The sequence below is a fragment of the Muscardinus avellanarius genome, assembly GCF_963383645.1.
Source record: "Muscardinus avellanarius genome assembly, chromosome: 7".
NCBI lineage: Eukaryota > Metazoa > Chordata > Mammalia > Rodentia > Gliridae > Muscardinus > Muscardinus avellanarius.
In genome coordinates, this window is record NC_137793.1 from 40132076 (window position 1) to 40159799 (window position 27724).

Genomic DNA, 27724 nt, shown 5'->3' on the forward strand with positions numbered 1-27724 from the left:
GAATAATAAATACATTTTAGGACTTCAGTTGAGCTTACTAGAGACCGGCATGACAAAGGGAGCCACTCCAAAAGTGGCTCCAAATGGGGTCACTCCAGAAGCGCACCACAGGTCATTCCTGTCTACCACCAGCTGCCCTGCCCACCTGCCTCCACCTTGCTCCTTGCTTCTGCCCACCTTGCAAAAGTTCCCCATTAAAATGCATGTTATAAGAAGAAGTGCAGAACTTTTTGACACTGACCCTCAACTGTGGATGAGGTAGTCACCGAGGGAGGAACTGTGGGCAGAGCCCTCTGCACAGGATGCACAGGGCAGGTAAAGGACAGCGTGAAGAGGAAGGTGTTAAGGTGCTGGGCAGGAAGGGAAAGGAGTCCTCTGTGTGGTAGGAACGAGAGCAACAACAGTAATTGCAACGATTATTTAACCATTCACTCTCTGGCAGGCACTGTTCTCAGCACTTCACATGCGCGAATCTATTTTGTTCTCACGCCAACACTATGAGAGTAAGGCCGGGCACAAGGGGCTGGTGGAGATCTACAGCTTACCCAGGGCATTGGGCACAGGGCAGGTGGGCAGTGGAGAGAGGGATGAGAGGAGCCTTAGCAGCTCTGTGGCAGAGGGGACTGCCAGGCGAAGTGAAGAGGGGTGGGTGAATATTCTCCCTGTTTTGTGAACCACATCTGCCCCAGTCTTCCCATCTAGCTCCTGCTGCTTGTGTGCATGGGTATTTATATGGGGCATAAGACAGACAACTAGCTGGACGTGGGGACACAAGCCTGTGATCCCAGGACTTGGGAGGCTGAGACAGGAGGATTGTAGGTTGGAGGCCAGATTCAGCAATTTATAAAGCAAGACTTAGAGCAAAGTGAGACACTTGGTGAGACCCTGTTTTCAAATTAAAAAATAAAAATAAGGCTGGGGGTATAGCTCGGAGGTGGAATACCCTTGGGTTCAAACCATAACCGCACAAATAAATAAATAAATAAATAAATATAGAGGGCTATTGGATTAGCAATGTATCATACTGCATATTTGATATTCCTATAATACCTGATGATACATGCTTATTTTTGCAAACTAATTTTGAAAGTGTCAAGATCAGATTGGCTAAAACTATTATGAGAGTGAAATTTTTATTTTTATTTTTATTTGTTGTGGTACCGAGGATTGAACCTAGGGACATTCTAACTCTGAGGTACACCCTCAGCTCTTATTTTTTATTTTGAAACAGGGTCTCAATAGGTTGCTGTGAGTCTTGCTAAATTGCTGAGGCTGATCTTGAAACTGTGATTCTCCTATCTGACCTTCCAAAGGACTGGAATTGTAGATGTATGCCACCATGCTTAGCAAGAGTGAGATTTGAATTAGGTGCCGAGAAAGTGCCCAGAGGACAATGATCTTTCTATACCCTGGCCACTTATATTATGATCCATAGATCAGCTGTATTAGTACCTTAGAGTTAATTAGAAATGCATAATTTGTGCTTGTATGAACATGGATGTGCATATATTACTGTAGTTCTTTGGTTTCAACCTCTTTAGAAAGATACCCAGGAGTGGTATAAGCCACTTCATATGGTGGGTCCATATAGTGGATCCATTCCCAGTTTTCTGAGGAATCTCCACACTGTTCTCTATGGTGGATGAACTAATTTGCAATCCCACCAACAACATAGAGGAGTTCCAATTTCCCCACATCCTCGCTTAACATTTATTATTTTTTGACTTCACAATTTTCAGTAGACAAATTATGGAACCAACCTAGATGTCCATCAAAAAATGAATGGATTACAAAATTATAGGATAACCTTAAAATGGAATTCTACTCAGCAATAAAGAAGAACAAAATTATGTCATTTGAAAGAAAATGGAAGGACCTGGAGAACATTATGTTAAGTGAGATTAGCCAGTTAACATAAAATGAAGCATCAAATGTTTTCTTTAATATGCAAGAGCTAGGGAGTAATGGGGATACCAGAGGGAAGCCAGATAGTGGGGGATAAATCTCAGTGGGGCAAGGGAGGTGGTCTAAGGAAAGGAGAGGAGGAAGAGTGAGATTCATTGAGGGAATTACTACCATCCGCCATGTGTGCAGATGTGAGAATACCAACATCAATCTCAGTACTCTGTGTTAAGAAGGAGAAAGATAGGGAGGGGTGCACCAAGTGCTATGTGCATGTATGTCACTGTTACCATGATTTATATTATGATGTGACACTATAATGCACCAATAAAAGTATATAAAATAAAGAAATGCAGAATTTGGGGCATTACCCAATCTAATGAAACAGTATCTGCCTTTATTTTATTTTATTTTATTTTATTTTATTTTATTTTATTTTTGGTGCTGGAGACTGAACCTAAAGATATTCTACCTCCATACCATATCCTCATTCCTATTTTATTTTTTATTTAAAAACAAGATTGGCCGGGTGTTGAATGCTTGGAATCCCAGCATTTGGGAGGCTGAGATGGGAGGATTGCCATTCGGGGACAGCCTTAACTACTTAGCAAGGCCCTTCCCAACTCAGTGAGACTCTGTTTCAAAAATTTAAAAAAGATTAAAAATTAGGGCTGGGGTGTAGCTCAGGTGTAGAATGCTCCTGTGTTCCATCATCAGTACTGAAAACAAAACAAAACAAAAAACAAAACAGGGTCTTCCAAAGCTGTTGAGGCTGGCTTAGAAACTGCAACCATCTTGTCTCAGTCTCCCAAGAACTGGGATTGCAGGTGTGCACTACCATGCTGGCCAGATCTGAGCTTTTCTCGCCGCCGCCCCCCTCCCCTCCCCCTCCCCCTCCTCCTCCCCCCCCTCCTCCTCTTCTCCTTCTTCTTCTTCTTCTTCTTCTTCTTCTTCTTCTTCTTCTTCTTCTTCTTCTTCTTCTTCTTCTTTTTCTTCTTCTTTTTCTTCTTCATGCTGAGGTTGAAACCTAGAGCCTTAAACAAGGTAGGCAATTCTCTACACTTTCACTTCTACAATCTACATTTTAACATGATCTTCAAGTGATAGATTAAAATTTGAGACTCACTAGTGTTTAGTATCAGTAAGAAACATTTATCTAGGGAAGGAACCCAGCTGATAGAGAAGATAGGTGACAATTTCACAAGGCTTTAAGTGAAGGTATGAGCCACAGTAATTGGATATTGAAAATTCAAAAATGAAGAGTCGAACCCAGGGTTTAAGTTTCTGGATACTACCAAAAAATATCTCCAAGATGGAGCAGTGGAGAGAAGCTTCCTTCTAGGAGTCCCTCCAATGAGGTCACTGGTCATCTGTTCATCTTCCCAGGGGTTTGGAGCAGCAAAGACTTGAATTTACTTGTTCCTATCTGTCCATTAGATATATAACTCATCATTCCAGGTCTGTTTTCTGGATGTAGAAATAAGAGAACAAAGGAAGAATAATGAGGGAGAAGCTTGGAGAGCCACAGATGATACACAAACACAACACACACACACATACATATGTAAAAGAAACAAAATATATATATTAGTAGAACTGGGGATTGAACCCAGTGGCACTCTACTCGCAGCCCTTTTATTTTTTTTTTTTATTTTGAGACAGGGTCCCTCTAAGTTTCTGGGGCTGCCTTTGAATTTGTAATTCTCCTGTCTCAAACTCCCATATATTGGTATTATAGGCATGGACCATTGCACCTGGCTCAGCTGATACTTTTTATTGGATTATCTTTTTTTCTGACTCACTCCAGAGTAAAAAGAAACTCCTAGAAGGAAAATGAAAAAAAAAAAAAAAAATAACAACTTCAAGTTCCTTAAAAACTCAAAACATTAAGGTCTGGGGAATATGGTGGCAGACACTCCCCTTTTGGTATCACCATTGCTATCTTCATTATCTTCTAACAAGAATCGATTTCATATTCATTGCTTCGTCTGTATGACTTCTCATTATCCTATAAAAAAGATGTCATATCTGAATGCCTGACATAAAATATGAGATACAAAAATAAACATTAATGTTGAACAAAGTTCTAATAGTGGGCCAATTACAAATTCTGTAAGTACTAGGCTGGGCATGGTGGCGCACGCTTGTAATCCCAGTGCTTGGGAGGCTGAGACAGGAGGATCTCACAGGTTCAAAGCCAGCCTCAGCTACTTAGTGAGATCGTTTCCAAATAAAGTATAAAATAGGTCTGGGAGTGTAGCCCGGAGGTAGAAAAGCCCCTGGGTTCCACCCCCAGTACCACCAAAAACAAAACAAAACAAAACAAAAGAAGCCAAATTCTATAGTACTTATCGTCGGTTGGGCTTCTGTTCACTTACCATTCGTTCACCCATTATTTATAGTGCCCTGTTAAGTATTCACAAAAGGAACTGCTTCTTCTTGGACCTCAGTTTTCTCGTCTGTAAACTCAACGGGATAGACTGAGATACTGGCAAGGTCCGTGTTTATATAGTTTATCAAAAAGACAACTGCACACAGGCAAGTGTTCAGGCTCTTACCACTAATCTTGTTCAAATAATTCACAGTTAAATGTAAAAAACAAAAACTACAGTGCGATGGGTATCCAGACATGTATGGAACAAAGCCTGGTGTCCTCACACACATGGCATCGTCTCTTCCTTTTTTATTCCTATTCTTTCTCTCTGCTGGATGCACTAAGCCTGGAAAGATGACAGGGAAGGACTTTGCTCTGCAGAACAGGGCTCGTGGGGAAGAGGTGGGAAGCAGAGGGAGCCTTGAAGAGGAAGGTGCAGAGCAAAACAGAGTAAATGACATATTCTAAGATGGGCACTTATCCTGTTCCTCTAGTGACCTAAAAAGTTGAAAATGGTATTACATAAAAGCTTATTAATATAGTATTTTCTATAAATGGAAGAAAAATTAGATGATGAGAGCCAGGTATGGGAATGAAGTGTGCCCCCAAATGGACATTTCCACATTTTTTCCAATTAGAAAGCAGCGAAATCTCCTTTTGAGGAGGTAGAAAGGAAGTAGGCAGATAGGGAAGAGGCCTCGGTAGAAAAAACTTAATTTCCTGAGGGGCGAGCAGCCAAGGTTCAGATATAAAAAGGACCAAAGCTTCATAAACCCATCTGGTTACTAATCAACAAACCCAGGAGACATCACTGGAGCAAGTCTGACACTTTACTGAGAGGAGACTCTTCAAAGGACTTGCAAATACCCTATGCAAATTCTGAGGGCTACTTCCCCGAATTCCCAGGATCCCAAACTCACCACAACCAAACAGAGGACACGCACACATCTGGCAAAACCCCTAGCGCAGCCACCAAATGGGTTTTTTCCCTCTCGGGGACCCCCCTCCTCTTTTGGGGAGCTTTTCTCTCTCTCGCAGGTCGCGTTAGCCTTGAGAGAAGACAGAGTGCAATTGAGGGCATGTGGCTCCAGATACTCTCGGGTAGTAACCTGAAGGCCTCTGCTGGACATCAAAGCTGACTAGGGCCCCAAGGGGTGACCTGCACCTCTTTTTCTGGCAGATTGCATGGACCCTGGGAGAAAGTAGTTTGCAATTGACGGTACTTGGCTCGGGCGACACTCAGGTAGTGACCTGAAGGCAGCTACTGGACACCAGAGCCCCGACAGCCCTAGAGGTGTTCTTCCACTTTCCCTATTCCTTTCTGGCAGATCATGTGGACTCTGCAAGAAAGCAGCTTGTAATTGAATGCATTAAGCTTGGGATACTCTCAAATATTGTCCTGAAGGCAGCTTCTGGACCACAGAGTTCTGACAGCCCCTTTGGGGTGTTCAGCCATCTTTCCTTATTCCCTGCTGCTTCCAATAAACCATTTTCTCCCCTTTCTGCGGTCTGCGGGTGTCATTCTTTGCTCACCATAGACAAGAACCCGGTAAGGAAACGCCGAGTTTCTTCTCAAGAAACTCCGTTTCATCTTTGATGAAACGCCAGGTTTCTTCTCAAGAAACCCCCCGCTTCATTTGGGGGCTCAGAAGAAACCCCTGTTTCACTTTTTCATCATCACTACTTAGAAAGCAGAGAAATTCTCCTTTTGCATCATCACTTCTAAGTACCAAGCGCAACTCTTTTGAAAAAAAAAAAATCCCAAGGAAGGATGTTGACAGGCTACTGATAAGAAATATGAAAAAAATCACATAATTTTAAAATATCAATTAAATATATCTTAAAATTCAGTGGGTTGAGTTGAATAAGTGAATAGTATTTTTAAGACATAAATAAGGCTGAACTTGGAAATTGTTGGAAAGCAAGAAATGAACTGTGCAAATACTATGTAATAGTGTATATCAATGCCTTCTTATAATATATTGTCCTATAGAGAGCCTTTGGTCCTTCAAACCAAACACTTAGTATACTTAAGCCAATATATCATGTTAGCGAAATGCAAAATAAAGCCCATATTGGATCAGATAAGAATTGTTGCCTCCCTTTCTAATGAGAAGCCAGAGTACAATTAATGAAAGCTATGTAAATGTGCTGAAGGCTGTTAAGATTACAAAGAGAGTTCGGGCTGGGGATAAAGAATCCGGAGAATAGGATCCACAATCAATTACAGAGAAGGTCCTCCTATCTCAGACAGGCACACACATTTTGATATCTCATCAGGGAACCGATTGCATCCAGGAGCCTTTTGGAAGAGAGATGTAGGAACATGCTTCCTCCTATTTGGGGAATGATACGAGGGGGCTATTTTTGAATGATTAATTAAAGGGAATCAATCTTCATTGCTTTGCAACTGACGTGAAAAGCGCCATGCCTGTGCAATAATCGCATGCAATTATTCAACTACCCCTTTGGCAAGGACAACGTAATTAGTCCTGGTGGTGTCGAGAGATTCTCTTTATTCTCAACAAATTGGCAGTTTTAATCAAGTGTTGCTGGAAATTTATCATAACACAGGGAAAACAATAGGTGAAGGTGCAGGGCCTCAAGCTGTGTGACTCCTATCTACAATGGTACAAATTTACAATGCTAACAACATGATAAATACCACCATCCCATGAATGCTTTGATTATAATTTCATATCAGCACCAAGCCTTGGCAGTTCTTATTTGTTTAGAAACATGGCTGTAACCCTTTTTGTGCTGCCCTGCATCTGTTTGCAGAGGAGAATGAGGTGAGTCCTGGGTTCTGTGGCCTGGAACATGGAAGAAAGTTCAAGGGACAGGGAAAGCACAGCTACCCCAATGATAGTACACTAGGAGCTGCCAAGAGAAACACAGATAAGTAGACTAAGCTCACCATGGACTATTTGTATTTTCCTTAGAAGAGTCTTCTACTGGAGTAATTTTCTGGGTATCCGAACACGGTCCTTCTCTAACTTCACTTTTCCTTTTGTTCCTGTAGTTTCATGTCTCCTAAAATCTTTGCTTAAAAATAATGACCAATTGCTTGCTGGTCATGGTGGTACTCACCAATAATTCCATCAACTTGGGTGGCAGAGGCAAGAGGATTGCAAGTTTGAGGCCAGCCTGGGCAATTTAGCAAGATTAAGAGAAACTCTCCCTCAAAATTAAAAAAAAAAAAAGAAAAGAAAAGAAAAAGAGTCCCAGGGTACAAATATCCAGTATTGCAAAACAATAATATTAATATTATCAAGTAAATTGCTTAGTATAAGATGACAGGTATTATACTAAGCAATTTACTTGTGTTGTCTAATTTAAGCCCCTCAATAACTTATGTAAAGGAACTAACTAATTTATCATTCCCCATTTTACAGATGAGGCTATTGAGGTTTGCTAAATGAAGACCAGTGGCGTGAATTTCACAATCTCTGGAGTTCTCACTGAAGGCCGCAAGCCTGGGCACAGTCCTGGGGGCCTCCTTGGGCTGACATGTTCTTCGGTCTCTTAGGCACGTTGCTCTTACCAACCCAACAAGCCAAGTGTAGACTTACTTTATATGTTTTGGCCTGATTTAGAATGCCACTGTCTGCACTGTCTCTGTTTTTTTTCCCCAAGAAGATATTATCTGTATTACTCTTTTACAGTTTCTATATATCATGTGTACATTTAACTAGTATTTATTTGTGTGTTTGTGTAGGAGATAGTAGGTAGAGACTGAAGGAAAGCCCAAATTTCTCAAATTCACCTCATTATAAGGATTACTTGGAATCTGTTAAATATCAAGATTTTTACCCTAGATCTACCAATCCAGGTTCCCCAGGAATGGGCCTAGGAACTGTTTGGAAAGTCCTTCAGGGAAGTTTTGTAATCCTACTCATGTAAGGAGAAAGATCTCAGTGCGTGTATTCCCCCAAGCAAAGGTTAGTTATATGGAACAATAATGCTTGTGTGATGAAACATTTGCCCTGGTCAAATAATTTAGGTAAATAGGGATTAAATGACATTTAAGGCTCTTCTAGGAGACCTTAAATTTAATATGCAGCGAGAATTCAAGAAGCACCTGTAGAGTTTAAGTGTTTCTCTAGCTCTCTAGCCATGGAGCCTTCTCTTTATTTTTTTTAAATTTATTTTATTTACTTTTTTTTTTTTTTTTGGTGGTACTGGGGTTCCTGGAAACCCTTCTACCTCCGGGATATCCTCCCAGACCTATTTTTATACTTTTAAAATTTGGAAACAGGGTCTCTTAAGCCAGCGCTGCTGGCTTCGAACCTGCGCAATCCTCCTGTCTCTGCCTCCCAAGTGCGGGGATTACAAGCCTGCGCCACCATACCCGGCAAGCCTTCTCTTTAAATAATACATCTGGGGCTAAGCATTTGCAGAATCTGCCCTGGTGAGGAGATAGAAAGGAAATAGGCAGATAGGGAAAAGGCCTTGGTAGAAAAAAGCTAATTTCCTGAGTTTCCTGAGGGGCAACAAATGCCTGCAATTCCAAAGGCTTAGGAGATAAGAAGGCCAGAGCTTCACAAAGCCATCCTGAGTTTCCTAATCAACAAACCCACAGAGCAAGTCTGGCATTCCTGAAAGGAGACCCTTCAAAGAACTTGCAAATGTCCTATGCAAATTCTCCTTGAAATCTCAAAGTCGCCCTAACCACAAACGGACTTGCAAGTGGTCAGGCATCGGCCAGTCAGATGGCAAAAGGGGGGACTTCCCGCTCGGGACCCCCTCCCCTTTTGGGGAGCTGTTCTCTCTCTCGCAGGTCGTGTTGGCACTGAGAGAAGGCAGAGTGCATCTGAAGGCACGTGGCTCGGGCGACTCTCGAGTAGTGACCTGAAGGCCTCTGCTGGACATCATGGCTGACCAGGCCCCTAGGGGTGACCTGTACCTCTTTTCTGGCAGATCGCGTGGACTCTGGGAGAAAGTAGTTTGCAACTGATGGGCACTTGGCTCGGGCGACACTCGGGTAGTGACCCTGAAGGCAGCTACTGGACCCCGGAGTTCCGACCGCCCGAAGAAAGCAGCCTGCACCTGAAGGCAATTGGCTTGGGCTACTCTCAAGTATTGTCCTGAAGGCAGCTGCTGGACCCAGAGTTCCAGACCCTTTGGGGGTGTTCAGCCACCCTTGCCCCATTCCCTGCTGCTTCCAATAAACCTTTTACTCCCCTTCCTGAGGTCTGCAGGTGTCATTCTTCGCTCTCCGTAGACAAGAACTCGCCGGGGTTTTCTCTCAAGAAACCCCCGTTTCACTGGGAGGTGCAGTTCCAAAGGACACTTCATGGATATAAGAATCATCAAACTTTAGCTGATAGCTTGAAAACTCATGGAATTATTTGGAGGATAATCACCAGTATCTCTTCCCTGAAGGCATTTAAAACAATTCCTAGGAAACATTTATAAGGAAACAGTGTGCGACTTAACCAGGAATTAGAGGGTGTGCTGAATTTACACCCTCAGGTAAGCTGGAGAATGTGTTCTTTATCCGATGGGGATTTTAACAGCATCTCCTTACAGCCATGTTGGAATGGTCTCCGGAAACGAAAACACGATCCAATTTTTCTTTTTCTCTTTCTGCCGTCTCAGTAGCAGCACAGGCTAGGGGATAAAAGTGATTATTTAAAGTCTGTTCTGGCATTCTGAAGGAGTCTGGGATCCTAGGCTGAAAAGGGTTGGAGAGCATATCTCATAAATCAAAGGATGTAAGCCCAAATCCCATTGCTTAAAGGTGAGCCCTCTTCCAAACAAAATCTAAAAGCCCCAAGAAGTCATGATCAGCGCGGTTAACGACAAAGTAGCCAATTTCTGGCCTTTGCAAAAGGCAGTGTAGTTAAAGCAGGTTTCAGGAAGCACACCAAGAACTACCTGGTCTGTGGACACTGCCTCCTCAGGTGCCGCCCCATCTCACTTTCACTCCTTTGTTCTACTTGTTGCAAGAAGCAACATCTGGCTCAGGGCCTGGAAAGCAGACTCTATCCTCCAATTGCACCTGCCCCAGGAGGAGAAGGAGAAATGCTTTGCTGACAAAAGGTAGGATTTTCAGAGCCGCATTCCCGCCCATTAAAGCAGCTTGTTTGATCCCTTCAAAGCTCAAGATCAAAGGGAGGCTTTTCCGGAGCTGCCAACCCATAAAGCTACAGGCAGGAGAAGGACCTCTTTGTTTTCCGCACAGCCAGGTGGACTCTCCGTTTCAGTTCCCAGCCAGGGAAAAGAGGGGCGGCAGGGAGGTGGAAGGGTTTCCTCACCTCTGCCTGGTGCCATTGGGGTGCTGGACTTTCCCAGGAAAGCAGGACCCACTCCATCAAGATTCTGGCAAATCAGCACCACGATTTGGCAAAGAACCCTGTAACACCTTCTCTTTCTCTCCTCGCCTCCACCTGGAAGCCAGATTCCCCGCGTTCGTTTTATTTCCTAATCCCAAAGGCATAATTACACATTTCTGTGCCCAGTGAAAGCTCCCAGCACCTTCTGTCCCTCGATAATTTACTGAATCCAATCATGAGAAAACAATACTGTACTTTCAAGTGTATTTAAAAATCTCCATTTTATGTGGTGCTTGTTGGCTTTGGCTATAATAAAATGTATAAACCAGGGAAATGAATTTGGACTTGCTTTCCTGAGAAAGTGTGAGGAAAGGCTTCAGAGTCCCCTCAGCCTGTCCCTGCCTCCCTGCCAGTAGCAGAGGCCTCTTGGCCTCAGGCCAGTGCCACATGCTGGTCCTGGCCACTGCTCAGAGATAGAGGGTTTTTTTTTTTTTTTTTCTGGTAGAGAGACAGCCAAATTGTTATTTACCCTGGCAAGGACTGCACAGTGATATTGAAGATTTTTGCTTTAAAAATAATAACCACCTCTTCCAAGACACAAACAAACATTTATAAGCATATTCAGCAAAGCCCTTCCAGTCCTTGGAAGATACACAGGGCTGTTTAGAAAGTTGTGGGCTGCATTTAGCAAATGATACACCGTAAGTATACTTATGGTTACATAAGTTACAAGTGGGAGAGGTTCAAAACAACTTCGAAACACAGGGGAGAAGACAGAAGGTTTCTGTAGAACAGAAACCAGAGAAGGCAAAGGTCATGGGAATGGGGACACAGTTAAGAGGCACAGGGAACAGGGTGTAACACATCAGGGCTGCTGTTGGTCCAGGGATTCAGTGTACCCTGGGACAAAGTTTTTCCCATACAAAAGAATGCTCATGAAAATAAACCAGGGTTGGGTTATGAGATTCTACATACAGAAATCAGATGATTGTTTTTGTTTGGTTTTTGTTTGTTTTCTTTAAAGGTCTCTCTTTTCAGCTAGGCAGAGTAGAGCACACCTTTGATCCTAGGACTTGAGACAAAAGGATCGCAAGTTCAAGGCCAACCTCGGCAACTTAGTGAGACCCTCAGCAACAGCTTAACAAGACCGTATTTCGAAAATAAAAAATAAAAAGGACTGGAGGTGTAGCTTGCAGGTAGAATGCTCCTGGATTGAGTCCTCAAGGTAAAAAAAAAAAAAAAGCTATGATGTCTCTTTTCGAGGTTCAGTGTCTGAGAAATAATAGTACTAAAAGGGAATTTCCAGGTTTTATTCAGAAACCTCTGAATGGATTCACTTTGCAGAAAAGAGAGAAGCTTTATTCAAGGGGCAGCAGATAAACTCTCCAGCTTTAATTCATGATCTCCTGCTCAAAGTCTTTTCCTACTCCCAACCCTTTAGTCAATGGAATGTGCCTTTTCTTACCTTCCTGTTCCTTTTCTTTTGGGGGGTGGGGGAAGTTGCTGGGGTTTGAACTGGGCACTTTATGTCTGAGCCAAATACCTGGCCCCTTTTATTTTTATTTTGAAACAGGGTCTTGCTATGTTGCTGAGGGCCTCGCTAAGTTGCTGAAGCTGACTTTGAGCCTGCGATCCTCCCATCTCGCCTCCCGAGTACTGGGATTACAGGATGAATCACCATACCATGATTTGCCCCTTTTAGCCAAATCAACTAGAAATACCAAGTCTAAGGCAGTGGCAAAAGTCTCCTCCAGAAGACAGAAACTGCTTAAGTGAATTGTAGAAACATCAGACCCTTCCTGTCCCAGCTACTCAATAAAAGGCTGGGCCATTCTTTTGCTGATGGGTGTTAAGTAAAAAAAAATTATGTGAGTAAAAATAAAAAAATATGTGAGTACGGAGGAGTGTGAAAAACACGAGAGAAGTCTGGTACAAGTGGCGTGTAAAGTTTTAATTGCACGGCTCTCCCGGGGATCAGGGCGAGGCATCGTGGGGCCCACGAGCTTGTCCGAAGCTAGAGGACGTGGGCTCTCCCTTTTAAGGTATGCATCTTGTGAGATTGGGGTTTGCCCAATTCTCGTGGGGGGTTTTGGCCCCCCTTGCCCGTGCAGAGGTCATGTGACACAAAGTCACTTGAGTGCAGGACCCAACTATCATCGGGCAGTTTTGATTATGTTCTCAGTTAGGGCTGTGCTCCCCCTTTTAAGTAAAGCTTTGCTGGTATATTCATACTCACTTGACTTAAATTTCATTTTTATCAGCACGAAGTCAAGAGGTCCAATCTACAGTATCAAGCTGAGGTTGGACACACTGTACAATGGCTCCGTCAGTTCACCAGGAGGGGGATGGTAGAAACCTGTGTGAGGGATAGGGGCATGGCTACGAGTGTGAGACAGGTTGTGAGGAGGTTGATAGTGAGGACCAATCAGGAGGCAGGGGAGGCCAGGCAGTTCCCAGCATGTCTGTGGGCAGAACGCTCATCTGTGAGGAGCCGCATGCTCTTAGACACTCCTGAGTCCTGGGCTTTTTCTGGGCTTCACCTGGGGGATCACTCTGTTCTGCTCCCCTGGTTTGACTTCTAAGGTGGTCCTCACTATGGTGCGAATGTGCCATCTTGAGTCTGTGTAACTTTCTGCACTGAGGAGACGAGCCAAAGAGTAGAAACGATAAATAATCAAGACAACGAAACATAAGCAAAGCTTTTTATCAGCATGGAGAGATCCAATTAGAATATAGAGAGGCCAGGTGCCAGCCAGGTGGGCTATAAATATGGCTCTTAAAGCCTGGGTTGGGAACAGCAACGCCAAGCACCCTGCCTTACTGCCCTCCCCAGCATCATGAGAACGCAGCCAGGGATTCCCAATGACATGACTCCCGTGGGTCTCATTCTTCTCTGTTGGAGGCAATGCCTCAGAAGCTTGTGGACTGAAATTCAGAGAGTATATTACATATATATTGGCGGTTGCCTGCTTTTGAGGAGGGTGCAGATTTAGGGGGAAAAGGCCTCTCATATCCTCTTATTTTAACCTTTCTGATTGTGGGAGAAATTCTATGTTCTCTTCTTATAGTCCCATCTCAAAGAAGATGACGAAAAAGAAGTCACCCTTCCCCTTTGGTTGAATGAATGGATTTAGAGTATGAAGCCAAAAGTCACCCCAGTTTGTTTCTTCAACCAATGTGCTATGAGGACATTGAGGCCCAGTGAAAATAATTAACTTGCTCAGGCCTGAGATGATGGGGGTGGACGAGAACTGTGGTAACAGAGAAACACTGAGACAGAGGGGTGGCTTTGGTCTGTATGGTTCCTTGATGAACTGGGTGGTGGCCACTCAGTGGGAACAGGCAAGGCCAGGTGCTACAAGGGCAGGAGCCCATCTTTCAGGGGCACCCTGGCACCCCGCCATGTAACCAAGCATGGCCCGAACACGGCAGGAGCTTAGGAAGAAACTTGCTCTCACAACCCACCTCCTATCCTTCAAAGCATGTGCTTTAAGTCCCACCTTTCAAATACATTCTCCACCCAACCACTCCTCACACCTTCAGCTACTACCCTGGGCTCAGCCAATGTGGCTTCTTGCCTAAATCAGTAGGAGGCTGTCTATATTAGTCTTGACATGTCCATGGCTGCCACCCCCTCCATGTAATCTATTCTTTCCATAGCAACCAGAATAACCCCTTCAAAAGGCAAGACAGATGACCTCAGTCTTCTCACAACTCTCCATTGGCTTCCTCTGCCTGATACACACACGATTAGTTAAATACATCTCCTCCTATCTGTACCATCTTCTCAGCCACATGGAGCCCTTGCTGTTCCTCCACCAAGCCAGGCATCCTGCCCCTCAGGACTGTGGTTGTTGCTATTTTCTCTCTCTGGCATCCTCATTCTCTGGTTGTCCACTTGGCACATTGCCCTGTATTTGTGAGATCTTAGTTCAAATGCTGCAGTCTCCAGGACCCCTTTTCTGATCATCCTGTTTAAGTCATACACACCCCCCACCTCGTGTTCCCATCTCTCTCCTGCTTTGTTATTGTCTATAAGGTAACACTTATGACCATTAGTATTACTACTACTACTACTACTACTACTACTACTACTACTATATTGTTATTTGAAGTACTAGGATTGAACCCAGGGCCTTGCATATAGATTAAGTTTTGCTCAATAAAAGATCTTTTATACAAAATCTTTTATACAAAAGATTAGCTTAAGCTGGGCATGGTGTTGCATACCTGTAATCCTAGTACTTGGAGGCTAAAAGAGAAGGATCTGCAGGTTGGGGATTAGTCTCAGCAACTTAGTAAGTCCCTCAGGAACTTAGCGAGACCCTGTTTTAAAAATAAAAAGTGAGCCGGGTGTGCTGGCACACGTTTGTAATCCCTGTGCTTGGGAGGCTGAGACAGGAGGATCGCACAGGTTCAAAGCCAGCCTCAGCTATGTAGTGAGGCTCTCAGCAACTTGGTGAGACGCTGTTTCCAAATAAAATATAAAATAGGTCTTGGAGTGTAGCCCAGTGGTAGAAGTCCTCTGGGTTCCATCCCTAGCACCACTAAGTAAATAAATAAATAAATAAATAAATAAATAAATAAAATAAAAAATAAAAAGTAAAATAAGGCTGGAGTTATAGTTCAGATGTATAATGTTCCTGAGTTCAATCCTCAGTAACACACACACACACACACACACACACACACACACACACACACTTAGCTTATTGAAAATGTATTGCCCTTTCCCTATTATATAATAAAACTATGCTGCATTTGTCTTTCTGAAAATTATTTTTCATGGAAACTACATGGTAACAAAAATAGGCATAAAAGTATCAAAGACTTCAGTTCTAATCCTGGCTCCAGTGTACTAGTTGTAGAGCCTGTATGAGCCTCAGCTTTCATAAAAATAAAATGAAAGATAATATCTACCTGGCTTAACGCAAAGAGTTGCTATGGGGATGAAACATTATATATAAAAGCATTTTGAAAACGATAAAGCATTTTTATATACAAGTTATTACTATTACCTGAGAAATCTTATTCCCTAAGGAATTTGCTTCGTACTTCAGGTAAAGTAATAAAGCACTACTTAGGGAAGATAACTCATCCTAACAAATTGATGCCATGTTAATTTTATAGACCAGAATAAGGGAGGTGATGGGGCCCTTTGGACATGCCTTCCCTGTGAAGGCTAAGCAGTAATTACCAATGCCTATAAGAAACTTTCTTGAGCTACCTGACTTGTTGAAAATCCTGGTGATTCATTTGCCAAAAATAGGAATTGCCAATAAGGTTTATTTAATGACACCCAACCTACAAATATTTACAGATTACATACTAGCTCTATGTTAGATGCTGAGAGGAAAAAATTGATTGCGTAGGATTGTCAGTCCTTTGGCTAGAAGTTTAGTTTGATAGAATATATACTTATGTAATCCTAGCATACACTAAACAGGCATGTATCATAGCCCTGTATTTCCCCTATAAAAAGGGGGGACATAAAATGTCATGTTCCTGATGATCCCTTTCTGTTCCCCAAATCCTAGCCAAGTTAAGAAATTAGTGAGAACAAATCTGGGCCAGAAAATCCAGATACATATTATCTTGGAGGACACTGCATTTCCCTTATGCACCCTGGGAACGAGGGCAAGCTTGTGTTGCCTGTAGAAAGCTACTTTCCTGCGCATGCACCAGACAGGTACTCCTTGGGATGCCGGTCATACAAACAAACCAAGCAAACAAACCAAGCAAGCTGGTGCTGATGGTGTTACTGCATTTGCAGCTTGACGCGGAAAAAAACCCTTTCTGAGTGAGAACTGAGAGCATGTCACTCATCCAGCTGGCCGCCACTGGATGAAACATCATGAGGAAAAGGAGGCGCTGCTTGGCAAAGTACAGTGAGGGACAGAAGTACTGTCATACTGTCACCACTGAACTCCTCTTGAAGTAGTCACTGATTTCTCATAATCTTTTCCCAATTAATCATGGGTCTCCCATGCTGTCTCCGGGCATTTTCTTTGGCCCTTCTCAATCTACTCCATTGCCCTAGCAACTGGGCTGTGGATCTGACAATCCCTGAGTAGCTATGATTGTGGTATCAACAATTCTAGCACCTATCCACTTCCCTGGTCCTAGCTCCTATTTTATGTTTTAGCAAAGCTTAATCCCTTGTGGCTTCCTGAAAATGCCATTAAAATTCCTGTTTTATTCAGAATGTTTCCTCCACACCAACTGCCTTTTGCCCTTTCTTCTATTTTCTTTTTTGGTTCCAATATTTTTTTCTTGCTCCCTTTCTCCTGTAAAGATGTGTTAATCCTTTAAGACTCAGCTTGGCCATAAACGTGGGCAGTTCATCTAGGTTGCCTCACTGCATCAACGCTGAGTTAGATGCCACTGTTCCCCACATCTACAGCAGCATTTATGAAAAAAGCCCCATGTTTACTCAGATTGAAGTGCAGAAAGAAAGGCCTTCTCTGGGCTGGACGAGCTGGGGCTGGCCTCTTGCTGGGTCCAATTTCTTACGATGCTCCCTACAAATAGAAGCCTTCGTCAGATTCTTACAACTTGCCAAACTTAGGGCCTAGTATCTTTGTACTTGCTGTCTTCTCTGCCTAGACATATTTCTATATTAATTCTGTATGAGTAGTTTTATCTTCACAGAGCCTTGGGTCTTCCATCTGAAAAACTAACAGGCTGGGCTAGAGCAGAGTTAAAAAGTCAAATTCTCTTTGGGAACCAGGTTGGCAGTATAGATGGAGACTTTGGCAAACTGGTTTACTAGGTAGCAATGACTCAGTTCCCAACATTGTTTCTTCCTCTACAGATACAAAAGGAGCCAGGAATAAATGTGGACATGGAATCTCTCTCTTTTTTTAATAGTATTTATTTGTTTGTTTGTTTATTTACTTGTTTATTTATTTATTTATTGGTGGAACTGGGGTTCCTGGAAACCCTTTTACCTCTGGGCTACACTCCCAGACCTATTTATATTTTTATTTGGAAATAGGGTCTCTTAAGCCAGAGAGGCTGGCATCAAACCTGTGCGATCCTCCTGTCTCCGCCTCCCAAGTGCGGGATTACAAGCGTGCGCCACCACGCCCAGCAAATAGTCTTTTTTTTTTTTTTAGAGCATTTTGGGTTCACAGCAAAATTGAGCAGAAGGTTCCGAGATCTCTCATTTACCCTGCGCCCTCACACATGCACACCCCTCCAGTCAACACCCCCCACCAGCATCTCATTATTTTTAGTTTGGAATGAATCAAACTAAAAAAAGAGGAGACAACAAAATACATCTAAGGTTATTTTTAGCCTGTGGGTTGATTCTTTGTAGCCATTTGATTAAAAGGCACTTAATTTTTTTCCAAGATGGAAAATATCATGAAGGAAAAATAGGGTCATGCCATTTTTGAGGTGTCGTAATTCCTATTGTTTTAGGACACAATGATATAAAAAACAAACAAGAATATTTTTGTCACCCACTGAGGAAACTCTGGCTGTCTGCATTGGTCACTCCTTTGGTTTTTTCCTTTCCATTTTGTTTGCAGGGTCACCTAAGAGGAGTCACACAAGCTGAGTTGGCTGCTCAGGCCTGTAATTCCAGGACTTGGGAGGCTGAGATTGGAGGATCACACAGGTTTGAGGCTAGGGCATGGTAACATAGTGAGATCCTATTTCAAAATAAAAAAATAAAAACAGAGCTGGGAGTATAGCTCTGGAGAATACTCCTTGGTTCAATCCCAAGTACAAAATAAATAAATTAATTAATTAATTTTAAAAAAAGTTCTTATTGGATGGGAAAACTGCATAGTTAGGGGAATGGCCGGGTCCAGCCCTAGACTTCCATATATTCAGTCTTATCTTTTATAAAAATAAATAAGAGAATTGCTATGGCCACTTTGTTCCTGACAGTTTCACACATTGGAATCTTGAATCTGTAACAATATAATAGATGAGTGATGAACACATAGGTATCTTCTCAAACCTGAGTTATTTTTTCCAGTCTAATGACAGAATCCAGACTGTAAAGTTCTGTAGTCAGCATGTAAAAATCCTTAACACCACGCTTCATGCAAATTGCAGTCATTGTGTGGAGCTGGATTAATTAATTATATATGGAGAGGAAAGTCTGAACAGCTGGGCAGAAACTTTGAAGCTTTTTGTGTCCCGCTTCCTAAATAATATAATTTGACTGATACTTGTTTCTCCTCATCCAGATTTCCCTTCAATTTCATAGCACGCAAGTCCCACAGGATCAACTCTTTTCAGTTCAAGCCAACAGTAGATTTTGAGGTCATCAGTTAGTAACACTGGAGTTGGAACATATGTCTTTTGTTAGTATGAAAATTTTGTGGCTGCTAAATATTGTCTAAATAAGCACACATGTGCTTTTAGAGAATGCCCTTCGTGTGTTTATCTTGGGCAAACACAGTCTTAACCCAATTCCTCCATGACGGCCGTCACCAGACTCTCCAGAAAGAGGTTTTCTTTAATATTCTCTGCCTCTAAAATCACCTTTGAACTTCGAATGAATTTTTTCCCTCAGGCTACATTTCCATGTTTAATGTTTTATAATACTGCAAGTGGAATGGTTTTGCACACTGCCAGAAACCTACATTACTTGTGGCAAAGTGGTGATTTGTTATACTGAGTGACATTTAGTTAAAGATACCTTAAAAAAAATGCAAGGTAGAAAGGGAGGTAAAAAGAACAGAAAAAACCCACTCGCACACAGGGAGGCTTTGTGTCTAATCTGAATAACTTCCATCCCTGCTGAGGTCTCTTATCTTAATGACTTTGCTAAAGAAGTTGTCTTGTCAAATCTATTTAAAAGCTTTTGCCTTATATGAATAATTTACCAACAGAGGCAATTTGGGAACATCCTGATGAGATTTTTAAAAAATAGCTTAGTGATAAGGAGCAAGCTTGAAAGAGTTGAATGTAAGAATAGAAAAGTTTCGCAGGATCCTGAGGGACTAGTTCTCAAAAGGTCATTAGATCCTTTCTCATTTGAGAAAGGGGTCTCCTAATGCTTTCTAGTTGAAAGAATAGCGATTTAAACCTCACAAATTCAAGGCATTGTGATTGAATCGATTTTGAAATTATCTAGAAGAAAAATTTTATTTGTATTTTCTAAATCTGTTTTGAAAACTTTCTCAGTGAAGTTAGAGACGATGAAAACAAGTCATATGCATCTTATAGTTGTATTAATTATGAGGCTGTCCATATTAGTATACAGTTCATCGTCTTCATTTTACAGAGATCTGAGGTGCTAGATAGGGTAATGATCTAACTAATGATCATTCATTATAATCAGAAAAAAATCCCCAGAAATTAACTGGATCACAAGTTGAAAAGAATGTCAGAGAGGAAGGGCCAGCTGGGGACTTCTGGTTTTATGGTATCATTACACTTACACTCATTTGAAATCTGGATATATTCCACTCAGGAAAAACAATTCTACTCTAAGCCATACCTCCTCCAACCCTGAGTTATTTTTTGTTTTGAAACAAGGTCTCATTAAGTTGCCAGTGCTGGCCTCCAAACTGTTATCTTACTGTCTCATCCTCCCAAGTACTGGAATTACAGGTATGTACCACCAGTGAATATTTGAAAACCTACTGTACAACAGTCAGCAAAGGCGTTATGTAAATATGTTATAGTAGAAAGGTAAGAAAACTTATTATGCAAGAAATTAAAGAATGCAGTAGATCCTGATATTCATGATTAAAATCACTCCCCAACTCTACATGCCCCATCACCATCTGTTTATAGATAGGGAAGCAGGTAGAAGGAAAATCCAGGTCACCTAGATTTGCAAGGGCCCCAGCACTTGCAGTTAAGTCATAAAAACCCTACCCATGCTTATCTTAATGTAGGAAATCTCTGCACAGAGCAGAATAACTTAAGTACATAATGGGCAAGCAAAGGTTTCTGTTTACTGTTGGCTTTTTAAAGGTTTCAACTCAAATCTTGTCCAAAACAAACATCTCCTCAAATGCATTAAGCTCCAGGATTAGGATCTGACTGGATAGCAGAGGCTTAAATGTAAGTAGGAAACTATCAGGTAAAGATGTGGCAGTGTGCCTGGGCCAAGAGAAGGAAAACAGTGAAAGTCATTGGGTGGGTGTCAGCTTGTGAGGACCACACCCACAAGATCCATGCCCTCCAGTGGGAGGCAGGACTTCTGCTGGTGCTTCTCATGGGGCCTTCCTTCAGTGGCTAAGGTAGGGGGCAAAGTTAGCAAGCTTGTCACAGCACGTGGCAGGAGACTGGGGACAGAAAAAGGGCAAGAAGGGACAGGGCAATGGGCCCTATGGGGAGCAAGCTAGCCAGGAGGCTGTCTCTCTCCTAGTCATGTGGTCTTTGCTGGCCCCTCAGCTGACACCGGTGAGACAGGGGAAAACCCTGGCGAGTTCCTGTCTACGGAGAGTGAAGAATGACACCCGCAGACCTCAGGAAGGGGAGTAAAAGGTTTATTGGAAGCAGCAGGGAATGGGGCAAGGGTGGCTGAACACCCCCAAAGGGTCTGGAACTCTGGGTCCAGCAGCTGCCTTCAGGACAATACTTGAGAGTAGCCCAAGCCAATTGCCTTCAGGTGCAGGCTGCTTTCTTCGGGCGGTCGGAACTCCGGGGTCCAGTAGCTGCCTTCAGGGTCACTACCCGAGTGTCGCCCGAGCCAAGTGCCCATCAGTTGCAAACTACTTTCTCCCAGAGTCCACGCGATCTGCCAGAAAAGAGGTACAGGTCACCCCTAGGGGCCTGGTCAGCCATGATGTCCAGCAGAGGCCTTCAGGTCACTACTCAAGAGTCGCCCGAGCCACGTGCCCTCAGATGCACCTACGAGAGAGAGAACAGCTCCCCAAAAGGGGAGGGGGTCCCGAGTGGGAAAGTGACCCACTTTTGCCATCTGACTGGCCGATGCCCGACCACTTGCAAGTCCATTTGTGGTTAGGGCGACTTTGAGATTTCAAGGAGAATTTGCATAGGACATTTGCAAGTTCTTTGAAGGGTCTCCTTTCAGGAATGCCAGACTTGCTCTGTGGGTTTGTTGATTAGGAAACTCAGGATGGCTTTGTGAAGCTCTGATCCTTCTTATCTCTGAGCCTTTGGAGTTTCAGGAATTTGTCGCCCCTCAGGAAACTCAGGAAATTAGCTTTTTTCTACCAAGGCCTTTTCCCTATCTGCATATTTCCTTTCTATCTCCTCACCGGGAAGGGCCTCCTTGCCTGTCACAGTCACCAGGCAGGGGACACTGCGATGACAGTGCTGCCAGCTTCTGCTGTGGGTCTATAGGGTTCAAGGTTTGTACCCAAACCTTCAGGATGCATTGGGTCATGTTAAGAATTTAGCTCTGGAAACTTCTAGAACATGGGAGGTTGGGGCTGGGTGGCAGTGTAGTTCTCATTTAGAATTCTGTGGATTACATTGAATACTCTCAAAGGTAATGGGTAAAAAGGATAAGATACAATCTCTGACATAAAGGATCCTATTAGAGGGCCTGCAATTTTTATTTAAATAAAAAAAAAAATCAAACACTCTTTTTTCTATTTATGTCCTTTGAAATTTTTCATTATTACTTTCAATCCAACCATTCAGCCACCTATTCTAATTAGGGTTGTCAAATTTTTAAGTAAAAATATAAAATGCCCAATTAAATTCAATTTCAGTAAATAATGAATAATTTTTAGTATAAATATGTCCCAAATGTTCTGTATTTCAAATATCAAGAAGCCGTGTTCCATAAGGAGACCTCATGTTTTCTTTTTAAATACACCTATAGAGGCCGGGCGTGGTGGCGCACGCTTGTAATCCCCGCGCTTGGGAGGCAGAGACAGGAGGATCGCGCAGGTTCGAAGCCAGCTGTGCTGGCTTAAGAGACCCTGTTTCCAAATAAAAATATAAAAATAGGTCTGGGCGTGTAGCCCAGAGGTAGAAGGGGTTCCAGGAACCCCAGTACCACCAATAAACAAACAAACAAACAAACAAACAAACAAACACACCTATAGATTCCAGATTTAGCAAATAAAAACACGTAATGCCCAATTAAATTTGAATATCAGATAACAAACATATTTTTTCAATGTAAGTGTATATAATAACTACAATTATTATTTGCTGTTTATCTGATTTTTAAATTTGAAAGGGCATTTTAAATTTAATCTGGCAACACAAATCCCAATGCTAAGAGAAGATTCTCTTATCTTGTCAAACCTTTTGAATCCTTACTATGTCCAAGGTATTATAGAATGGATGCTTGTGTCCCCTCAAAATGTACATGTTGAATCCTCAACTCCCAGAATGATGGTATTTGGAGATGGGGCCTTTGGAAGTGATTAGGGTCAAATGAAGTCATGAGGTTAGGGCCCTCATACAATAGAGGACTCCCTGACACTCACACAAAGAAGGCCAGGTGAGCACATGGAGGAGGTGGCCCCTGGATTGCAGACACCAGACACTTCTGGCCTCCAGAACTGTGAGGAGATTAATTTCAGTTCTTTAAGCCACCCAGTCTCTGGTATTTTGGATGGCAGCCTGACCTAACACTCAAGCATGCTGTTCGATGTTGTGAAGGTATTTAAATTGAGTAAGACATGGTCCCTACCATTAAGGAGCTTCCTTTATGAGCGAGACCAAGGCCTGAGCAATCACACAGAGTCTGCCCTGCTGCCTGAATCTCTCCCACATCCATTCCTTCTTGTGGTCATGGGCTCTGCCTCAGGATGAACACTACACGATTCTTCTGAGTAGTAGTAGTACTCATTCATGATGTCCTTCTTTCCCGATTCTCCATGGTCCAGTTCGTTCTCAATACTGCGTACCATGATATATTTTGTTTGGTACTGGAAATTGAACCCAGGGGCATTCTACCTCTGAGCTACACCCCCAGCCCTATTTTTCATTCTTTATTTTGAAACAGGGTCTCACTGAGTTGCAAAGGGCCTCACTAAGGAGCTGAGGCTCGTCACAAACCCAAATCCTTCTGTCCAGCCTCCCAAATGCTGGGATTACAAGCGTGCGCCACCATGCCTGGCCACCATGATATTTTCTAAAAATGATTTTGATTAAACTACTTCTCCAGGTAAAATTCCATTTATTTTTCCTTATTTGCTACAAAATAAGTTCTGCAAACTTCACAGCAGAACATTTTATTCTAGCCTTGCTGCTTGCCCATGATTCTTTACTATTTTCTTTCTTTCTTTCTTTCTTTCTTTCTTTCTTTCTTTCTTTCTTTCCTTCTTTCTTTCTGTAATACCACATATTCACTCTTTATGTGATGAAGACCACTATCAGATTGTCATCAAGACAAATTATATCATATTTCTTCAATATTTACTATATTTTTCCCAAATTTTTATTTGACTTTTGCTTCATTCTAGATACCTTTCCCAATAACTCCACTGAGGTATTAAATTGACAGAAAGCAGGCAAAATTAGTATTTCCTTGTGCGAAATCAAGATTGTATGGCAAAAATGTTTTTAATTAAACAAATATTTATTTTTTAACCTCCAATTTCTCTTTTCCTTTTTTATAGTTTTTTGGTGCATTATAGTTTCACATCATAATGTAGATCACTTTGACAGTGGCATATATTCACACAGTACTTGGGGCTCTCCGACCCCCAGCCCTGCTTCTCCGTTTTCCTTCCTCCCTCACAATACTGAGTGTCCAGGTTAGCAATGTTATATTCATATGTATACACATAGTCACATGTAGCATTTCCGTTAATGAACCTCAACCTTCTTCCTCCCCTACCCTTCCTATTTGGCTTCTTTGAGGTTTCTCCTCTATTATCTGGAGTCCCTCTGGAATCCCACATACTCCCTAGCTCGAGCATATTAGAGAAAACATATGTCCCTTCTCTTTCTGTGCTTGGCTAATCTCACTTAACATAATGTTCTCCAGGTCTTTCCATCTTCTTACAAATGGCATAATTTTGTTTTTCTTTATTGCTGAGTAGAATTCCATTGTGTGAGTTTCCCATAATTTTGTAATTTATCCATTTGCTGATGGACATCAAGGTTGCTTCCGTATTTGGGATATTGTGAATTTTGCTGCTATGAACATAGGTATGCATATGTTACTGTAGTTCTCTGATTTCAACCCCTTTGGAAAGATACCCAGTAGTGGTAGAGCTAGAGTGTATGATGGATTCATTCCCAGTTTTCTAAGGAATCTCCACACTAATCTCCATAGCAGATGATCTAGCTTGCACATTTACTAACAGTGTAGAAGTGTTCCTATTTCCCCATATCCTCACCAAAATTTGTTTTTATTTGACTTTTTTATGTTTGCCACAATGATTGGGGTTAGATGGACTCTCAGTATAGTATTAATTTGCATCTCCCTTATGACTACAGATTTTGAAAATCTTTTCATGTATCTATTGGCCATTTATATCTCTTCTTTTGCGAAGTGTCTATTCAATTCAGTTGCCCATTTTTTGATTTGGTTACAATGTAAAATCTTTTGAGCTCTTTGTATATTCTGGATATTAGCCCTCTATCAGAGGGGTAGCTGGTAAAGATCTACTTTATCAAGGTATTACTAAATTTTGGGCAATATTCTAAAAGTGATGATTAAGAATATGGTAGATACAATAAATATCCCAATGAAAATTATATAATCTTTCTCTAAAAGTGTTGACATTTTTTAATATTTAGCAGGATGTGGTATAACATACCTGTATCCCAGGTACTGGAAAGGCTGAGACAGGAGGATTACAGATTTGAGTCCAACCTCAGTAACTTAGTGAGACTATGTTTCAAAATAAAATAGGGTTGGTGGTATGGCTTATAGGTAGAATAACAATGGGTTAATTCCCAGTACACCACCATTACCACCAAAAAGAAAAAAGATTTATAAATATTTATTTTGATCTCTTTGAAATCATAATAGTGATTATTTTATCTTATGTCCTCATAAGATATATTATGATGTTACTGACATCCAAGGACATTTATGGAAGAAAGCTTAAAATCTTTTTCAAATTTTGTATGTTAATGATTGTGTAGTAGGAAGAAAAAACGAGTCAAGTATAGGAAAGAAAAAGTCAATCCATATTGTTTATTGTTTTAATAGCAGAACATCTCAAATCCTTAATTTTCTGGTAGCCATTTTAAGTCTCAAAGATGAGATATTACATAATTTTATACATTTTTTAATCATAAGATTTTCTCTTCTTTTCTCTCTTATCAGGAAATGATCCAAGGAAAATGTTTTAAGAACTGCTAGTTGAATAATTATTTGGCTAAAAGTTACAAGGAAACTTTCCTCCTCATTGTCTTTAATATTAGTTTATTTGTTTTGAGTTTTATTTGTCTTATAATGATCTTCATTTAGTTGAGTTTAATCAATAATTTTAGATTTATTCACTTTATCAGCTTATTTACAAATATTGTACCAGTTGAAAAAGTTTTGATTTTTTTCTACAGCAAGGAAATAATAGCTAAGAATTGATCTTCTTGCCCAGCATTGCATTTTTCCTTCTTGAGTTTAGATTAAGAAGCATCTTTTGTCATTATATTCTATCATATTCTTATTCATAATTTAATAAGTAAATGAAATAAATAGCATATTTATTATGTTTTGAAAATTCACAGAGTTATTTGTATAAATACTGATGTTCCATTAAAAAGTAACTGAACTAATCCAGGCTGTAACCGCAGGATTTGGGAGGCATCAGACAAGACCAAATTCAAGGCCATGCTGGGAAACTTAGCAAGATTGTGTCTCAAAAAGCAAAAAAAAAAAGGCTGGTGATGTGTCTCAGAGGTAGAATGCTCCATAGGTTTCCAGTACTAAAAATAATAACATAACAATAATGGTAATAATAATAATAATAATAACAAAAATGATAATATTAAAGAAACTGAGCTCAGCCTTAATAAGTATAATCAGAAAATTCTGGAGGGAATAAAGTTGAAATCAATAGCTGCATTTCCATTCAGGCATGTCAAGAGATGTTAAACAATTAAATATTAAAATAATATAAATATCAAGTAAATATTAAGATTATCCAATTATTATGCTTATCAGCAATATGTAGTGAAATTAAGGCTGTTTTGATAGAATTGAAAAAATTCCCAATTGGGAACTGTTGTGTTCCTAGAAAGGGCCTTAAAATACTTGAGAGCAGGTGCTGGGTCTAAAAGTGTCATTTTCATTTGGGTTGGTATTGTTCCTTAGAATTTAAACAATAGCAATCTGAAATTTGGAGAAAGAAAAGATTTTTATATATTATACCAACAGAGATTCATATACAAGGGTCTAATTTTACCTATAGTAACAATAATGAACTTACTAATTCATATACAATTAAACGACATGCCCATCTTCTCTCCTTTTGCTTCTTTGTCTCTGCTTCCTTCCCTTCCTCTGTCTCTTCCACCTGGTACTTCCAGGCAATGGACAATTAGAAATATTTAATATGCTGGGCATATTAATCCCAGCATTTGGGAGGCTGAGACCAGAGGATCGCAGTTCGCAGACAGCCTCAGCTACTTACTGAGGGCCTCCACAACTCAGTGAGACCTTATTTCAAAATAAAGAATAAAAAATAGGGCAGGGGCTGTAGCTCAGAGGTAGAATGCCCCTGGGCTCCATCCCCATACCCACACACACACAAAAGAAATATTGAATAAATATTTCTCGTGGGAACTAAAGTACAGAGAAAGAAAACATATTAGATTGTGGTTTGTCATGAGACAAACACAAAAAAATTGAACCTGGGGCAGTCTACTTCTGAGCTATATCCTTATCCTTATTTTATTACTTCTTAATTTTGAAACAGGTCCTCACTAAGTTGCTGAGGCTGGCCTCAAACCTGCAATTCTCCTGTCTCAGGATCCCAAGTACTGAGATTACAGATACATGCATAGAAATGATCAAATTGTTTTTATTTTATATACTCTAGATTTTCAATTTATATGGTCCAGTAAATTACCTGACTACATTAAGACAATTTCATGTAAATTTTCAGTTACTGCTATGGGAAAAAAATGATTCTAAATTAAATACCCTGCCTCCTTCTTTCAGAGAAAATTTATTGAATGCCTACTGTATTTCAAATATCTATATTATGTTTGACCAGGAATACAAAGAAGTAAAATATCCCCAGAAGGGACTCTTCTTTCATTTCTCACTCTATAATGTCCACTTCTCTGCTTCTTTTACTGTGGG